Source organism: Aquarana catesbeiana, linkage group LG09 (genome assembly GCF_042186555.1).
Source record: "Aquarana catesbeiana isolate 2022-GZ linkage group LG09, ASM4218655v1, whole genome shotgun sequence".
NCBI classification, from domain to species: Eukaryota; Metazoa; Chordata; class Amphibia; order Anura; family Ranidae; genus Aquarana; species Aquarana catesbeiana.
The window spans coordinates 88,894,799-88,902,073 of NC_133332.1; positions in this window are offsets into that span (position 1 = coordinate 88,894,799).

Consider the following 7,275-nt stretch of genomic DNA (forward strand, 5'->3'; position numbering starts at 1 on the left):
TACAGTGACTCCGCCTCATCCTTATGTCTTATCATTGTAGAGAAATATCAGTTTGTCCTCAGCAGAGGCAGTACTTCAATCCGACCACTAGGTGTCAGTAGGTGCACAATGGTAAGAAATACTGTACAGTATATCTAAAGCCAGTTATATCTTCATATTGGGATGAGATTGGTAAAGCTGCACTCCAGCTAAATACCCAAATATATTACAAGTATGGTGGTTGTTTTATCTGATAAAGGATCCTTCCAATCCTCACACCTCATAGAAGGACAGCAGGTTTTTTTTTTTACCTGCAAACATTCTATGTATGAAGATAAAACATCTTCTCTGTGCAGCAACCCCCCCCCCCCAATACTTACCTGAGTCAGTCACAGCCAGTGAGCCAATAAGAAGAGAGAGGGGGCGGGGCTGAGCCTCTGCTCTGTGTGTGAATAAGACATGCAGAGTAGCAGCTCAGGAGCGAGCCTGCTTTGGGTGCCCCCATTGCAAGCTACTTGCTCTGGGGGCAGGAGGGAGAAACCAGGAGCAGAGAAGAGGAGGATCGGTGCTTCTTTGTGCAAAACAACTGCATAGTGCAGGCAAGTATGCTTTTAATATTACTTTAACACTTACTGGTCTGCTCTCAACCCCCACCCTGTGTCAGGACACTGAAGGTATAAGCAGTGCACTGAAGGACCTCATCAGCCTGCTATGAATATGTTCTTTGTAACCAGGACAGCCATCAGAAATTTTCAAATTCAGGAACTAACATTGCTTTTATTAAAAAAAAAAAAAAAAAAAAAAATAAAGCATTTAGGAATGAGTTCATTTTTGTCTTTTATTTGTCTAAAGTGATATAGATATATTTATATATGAGTCTTACCATGACTCCGCGCAGACCTTTATGGATGGCACTGCACATATCTTTTCTGGCTCCAACTTTTTACCTCTTTTGCCTTATTGCAATTGGTTCATACAAGTGAAACTTCACCATACTACATAAGCCACATAGTGGCACAAGGTGCGGACTCCCCCTTCCCCTGGAGGGCGTCAGTGTGGCTCCTTGCAAGCCCCTTGGGCTGGACTTATGCACTCTGGGGAGGCAGGGGCGAATATGGGGCCCCCTGGATCCATTTACGGCTTTTAACAGCACTGCTCACCGCTAATCACAGGCAGTGAGACATTTTCCGGTCCGCAGCTGCACAGATTAGGAAATGTCTCCCTGCCTGTGATTAGCGGTGTGTAGTGTCAGCTTCCAGGCGCAATCATTTCGAAACACACCCAAGTCCATCTCTATTCCTGGGGTTTAAAGCAGACTATGCAGTACAATTCAAGGTCTAATAAACAGTGGTATAAAATAATCTTAAAAACAGACTAAAATATCACACTAAACAGCGCTAATGTTGAGCAAACTAAAATATACATGCTGCCAACTACACATGAAAAAAGTCCTTTTTTAGAAAAGTGGTGAAAAGTTCAGAGTGTAGTTCATAAAGTGTTCAACAGGTGATCATGAAACAAAGTCACAGCGTGCACCTTCCACCGATCAGTCCAAATTCCACCCTGTGCGAACACACTCCCCTCAGGGGGTTAAACTCACCAGAGCTAGATAGTAATGAGCCTCCAAACAAAGGGAAAACACATCCACACCACAAGCTGCTGTTACCACCACTCCAGAGGGATCTCAGATGCTCAGGGCTCACTCTAGTGCCCACCTGACATCTCTAGTGAACAATATTCCATACAGCCAGTATTTGAGAGTTAGGGGTAATTGTACAAATGATGATGAAGAAAGTTGTGGTCCTTTTATTCTATTCCTTAATGAATGTCTTTTCCTCTGGCACTCACTGCCTCTTCACATCAAAAGCAGAATCCACTTCCAGGCTGTTCTCAGTTCATCAGAGACCAAAATTTGTAGGATTTCTTTATCTTCAATATTTGACAGATTCTGGTGGCAGCTGTCCGTCTCCTCACTCCCTGCGCTCCTCTGCTCATCCCTCACAGCTGCCCTCGCTGTCTCGGCTCTCTTCCCCTCCCGGCAGACAGAGGGCGCTGGACCACCGCCCTGCCACTGCCAGAGGAAAAGACATTCATTAAGGAATAGAATAAAAGGACCACAACTGTCTTCATCATCATTTGTACAATTACCCCTAACTCTCAAATACTGGCTGTATGGAATATTGTTCACTAGAGATGTCAGGTGGGCACTAGAGTGAGCCCTGAGCATCTGAGATCCCTCTGGAGTGGTGGTAACAGCAGCTTGTGGTGTGGATGTGTTTTCCCTTTGTTTGGAGGCTCATTACTATCTAGCTCTGGTGAGTTTAACCCCCTGAGGGGAGTGTGTTCGCACAGGGTGGAATTTGGACTGATCGGTGGAAGGTGCACGTTGTGACTTTGTTTCATGATCACCTGTTGAACACTTTATGAACTACACTCTGAACTTTTCACCACTTTTCTAAAAAAGGACTTTTTTCATGTGTAGTTGGCCACATGTATATTTTAGTTTGCTTAACATTAGCGCTGTTTAGTGTGATATTTTAGTCTGTTTTTAAGATTATTTTATACCACTGTTTATTATATTTTATGTAGTAATTTTTGAAACGGCTGCTTTTCCTGCCTTGTGGCTCCGCGCCTTTTTGCATATTAGCAAATTGGGCGGTATTTATTTATTTAATTGTTTCTGTATTCGAAACAGCATCTTGTCCTGGCTCTGAGTAGTGTATTTGAGGGCCTGGTTAAAACACCTTTTTTTTTTTTTTTTTTTTTTTTGTCTAGTACAATTCAAGGTCTGCCTATAAGGTTTGACCCACCCCCCAAACTCATTGCTGTCTCATAGTATTGCAAAGATGTACCTGGAAAAAAATTGGATCATATACTTACCTAGCCCCAATCTTCTGTATCGCATGGAGTGATGTTACTATCCCTCCATGGAAATTTCTGGGGAACAGTGATTACCTTTTAAAGTGGGTGTAAACTCCCATGCATAATTTGTACCTATAGGTAAGCCTTATTATAGACTTACCTATAGGTACTGTAAATATCTCCTAAATGTTCATTGTTTAAGAGATATTTACTGTACATGCTGCTGATGATGTCACCGGTGCATGCGCTCTGAAGGAACGACCACCCGGGCCGTTCCTTTAGAGTCCTGTGCCATAAACAGTGGCTCCCGTACACATGCGCGGGAGTGACATCATTGCGGCTCCGGTCACTCACACAGCCGGAGTCTGCAAAACCGGAAGGAAGACAAGTGAAGATGGACGTCTTGTCAGTGGTGACAGCTCACCTCTGGATGGGCTTCGTTCTCAGGTAACTTTCACATAATGTGCTAGTATGCAATGAATATGGCTTTACCTTGCAGGTTCCAGAACAAAAAAAAATACACAGCGGTTTAAATCTTGTAAGTAGACCCAACAGTCCAGGGTAAGAGCTGCCTCTTCCAAGATTTACAAACAACAAGGAGAGGGGCGCCTCTGAGTATAAATCATAAAATACATTTTATTAAAACAACAATATCCACTCACATGGAAGTTGGAGAAGTTGCATTAGGGTCGGTTGGCTGGGCTGGAGAGATGCGGTGGAACTACAGGTCACAGCGGTTCCTGCAGGGCATGCCAGGTCCAAAGAGGATTAGTTCTTGCAGCCAGGTTCAGTCTCTTGCAGCGAACAGTCCAACACAAATCCTGCTGGGTTGGGAGCCAGGTTATGTCCCAGATGCACAGATAGGGGTTCCAGGGAAGGAAGGGAGAGATGTGTAGGACGCCAGAGCATCCGTTCAGCCGTGCTGCTGCTCACTGATAGAATGGTGTGAAGCCTCTAGGAAGGGAAAAAGGCCGGCCGAGCCGAAGATCTCAAGCGAGGCTTGGAGAGCAAGTACAGCGTGGCGCCCGGTGATGACGTCACACGCATGCAACGCGTTTCAGAATAGGCTTGCCATTGGTGGACGAATGGCCGCATTCCTTTGTCAAGATTGAGGGATCCAGCTGATAAGCATTTATTGCTATACGGCAACATCATCCACTGAGGATTTCAGCTGACAAGCATTCATTGCTATATGGCGACTCCCCTCACTGAACACCTGAGACAACCTAAGACCGGAGATACTAGAGGATCCTATGTCTCTGCAGAGGGCTATTTCTGACTGCTTATCTGACCCTGCTCTTTAGGGGGTCTATCATCTCTGGTAAGAGTCATCATATACAGAGTCGCACACCTGAGTTGCCTTTCGTTTGTTTCCACTGAAGTACAGACTTCATCATCAAGATTTTGCTATTGTGGACTTTATTACACATATATGTTTATACACTAGCCCTTCTCATCTAAGGGAAGACACACTTTTATTGTATTACTTTATGGACACTTTGAATGATTTATTGAGGTTTTGATTTCCTTATTTGATTGTTTTTTGTCACCTGTATTCACTTTTTATTGATTCCTAGTTCACTTAGGCTGGGTTCACACTGGTCCGACAAACGCTCCGACATTGGGAGCTCATGACGTGTGAAATTTAACGTTTCCCTATGGGAGCCGTCCTAACTGGTCCGACACAAGTCGTTCCGACTTTAGAAATGCTCCCTGTACTACTTTGGTCCGACTTTGATCCTACTTCAGCCTATTGACTATCATTGAAGTCGGATCAAAGTCGGATTGCCGTCTCGCATGATCCGACTTCGGCACGCGACTTGTGCTCAGATCATCTTGAGGGGGAACTCCGCGCCAAATTTTAGATAAAAATCCGGCATGGGTTCCCCCTCCAAGGGCATACCAGGCCCTTGGGTCTGGTATGGAACTTGAGGGGAACCCCCTACGCCGAAAAAGCGGCGTGGGGGGTCCCCCCAATCCATACCAGACCCTTATCCGAGCACGCAGCCCGGCCGGACAGGAATGGGGGTGGGGACGAGCGAGCGCCCCCCCCCTCCTGAACCGTACCAGGCCGCATGCCCTCAACATGGGGGGTTGGTGCTTTGGGGGAGGGGGCGCGCTGCGGCCCCCCACCCCAAAGCACCTTGTCCCCATGTTGATGAGGACAAGGGCCTCTTCCCGACAACCCTGGCCGTTGGTTGTCGGGGTCTGCGGGCGGAGGGCTTATCGGAATCCAGGAGCCCCCTTTAATAAGGGGGCCCCCAGATCCCGGCCCCCCACCCTATGTGAATGAGTATGGGGTACATGGTACCCCTACCCATTCACCTAGGGAAGTGTCAATAAAAAAAAAAAACCACAGTACACAGGTTTCAAAATTAATTTATTGGGCAGCTCCGGTATCTTCTTCCGACTTCTCCCGGTGTTCCGCCTCTTCTCCCGGGCCCCGCCGCTATCTTCTTCCAGCTCTATTGCCAGCGAGGGGCCCGGTCTGCTGCCGCTGTCTTCTCGCCGCTTCTTCTCTTCATCTTTTCTTCCGATGTTGACACGACGCTCTCCCCGGCTGGAATGCTCTCTGCGCGCTCTGCTCTGACTTATATAGGCGGTGACCCCGCCCCCTTATGCCGTCACAGTCTCTGGGCATGCTGGGACTGTGACGTTTTAGGGGGCGTGGTCATCACCCGATGACCACGCCCCCTTATGCCGTCACAGTCCCAGCATGCCCAGAGACTGTGACGGCATAAGGGGGCGGGGTCACCGCCTATATAAGTCAGAGCAGAGCGCGCAGAGAGCATTCCAGCCGGGGAGAGCGTCGTGTCAACATCGGAAGAAAAGATGAAGAGAAGAAGCGGCGAGAAGACAGCGGCAGCAGACCGGGCCCCTCGCTGGCAATAGAGCTGGAAGAAGATAGCGGCGGGGCCCGGGAGAAGAGGCGGAACACCGGGAGAAGTCGGAAGAAGATACCGGAGCTGCCCAATAAATTAATTTTGAAACCTGTGTACTGTGGTTTTTTTTTTTATTGACACTTCCCTAGGTGAATGGGTAGGGGTACCATGTACCCCATACTCATTCACATAGGGTGGGGGGCCGGGATCTGGGGGCCCCCTTATTAAAGGGGGCTCCTGGATTCCGATAAGCCCTCCGCCCGCAGACCCCGACAACCAACGGCCAGGGTTGTCGGGAAGAGGCCCTTGTCCTCATCAACATGGGGACAAGGTGCTTTGGGGTGGGGGGCCGCAGCGCGCCCCCTCCCCCAAAGCACCAACCCCCCATGTTGAGGGCATGCGGCCTGGTACGGTTCAGGAGGGGGGGGGCGCTCGCTCGTCCCCACCCCCATTCCTGTCCGGCCGGGCTGCGTGCTCGGATAAGGGTCTGGTATGGATTGGGGGGGACCCCCACGCCGTTTTTATCGGCATAGGGGGTTCCCCTCAAGGTCCATACCAGACCCAAGGGCCTGGTATGCTCCTGGAAGGGGAACCCATGCCGGTTTTTTATTTAAAATTTGGCGCGGAGTTCCCCCTAAAGATTCATACCAAACACAGTGCCGGGCATTGGCGGGGATCCAAGTCGGATCCCCGTTCATTGAAAGTCGGACACATGCCGGCTTCATGTCGCAGGGCAAAGTCGGATCCAAAGTAGGACGGCTGTCGTGTCGCACCAGTGTGAACCCAGCCTTATAGGTGTCCACGTGTATCAATTTAAGATTTTATATGACAGTCATTTTTGCATGGTATTAATTTAGCGCAACTTTTTTATTTTATTTTTGATTATTACCATTAGATATTAGATGGTTTATTGTTGCGGCTTTGGTTTTTAGGAGTTATAGTCTGAGTGCGGTATTCTTACTTATTTAATAGTCTCCAGATCTCAACCCCATAGAAAACCTTTGGAGGGAGTTGAAAGTCCGTGTTGCCCAGCGACAGCCCCAAAACATCACTGCTCTAGAGGAGATCCGCATGGAGGAATGGGCCAACACACCAGCAGCAACAGTCTGTGACAACCTTGTGAAGACTTACAGAAAACGTTTGACCTCTGTCATTGCCAACAAAGGATATATAATAGTTTTTTGCCCCACTGTACGTGTGCGTCCCTGCCTGCAGGCAGGGATGTGTTCTACTTTCAGTAGAACACGCGGGCACACTAATCGCACCCCCTGTCACAGTGACAGCAATGGCAGTGTTTTTTTTTTTTTTTGTTTTTTTTTTGTTTTTTTTTACTGATTACTGCATTGGTGTCATTTGTGACTGTTATAAGTGGTAGGGCAGTTAATGGTAGGCCCCTTTAGGTCTAGGGTACCCCCCCCCTAATAAAGGTTTAACCCCTTGATGACCCCTCAGTTAACCCCTGTCGTCAGTGTCACTAAGCAATCTTTTTTCTGATCGCCGTATTAGTGTCACAGGTGACGCTAGTTAGCCAGGTAAGTATTTAGGTTCAGCA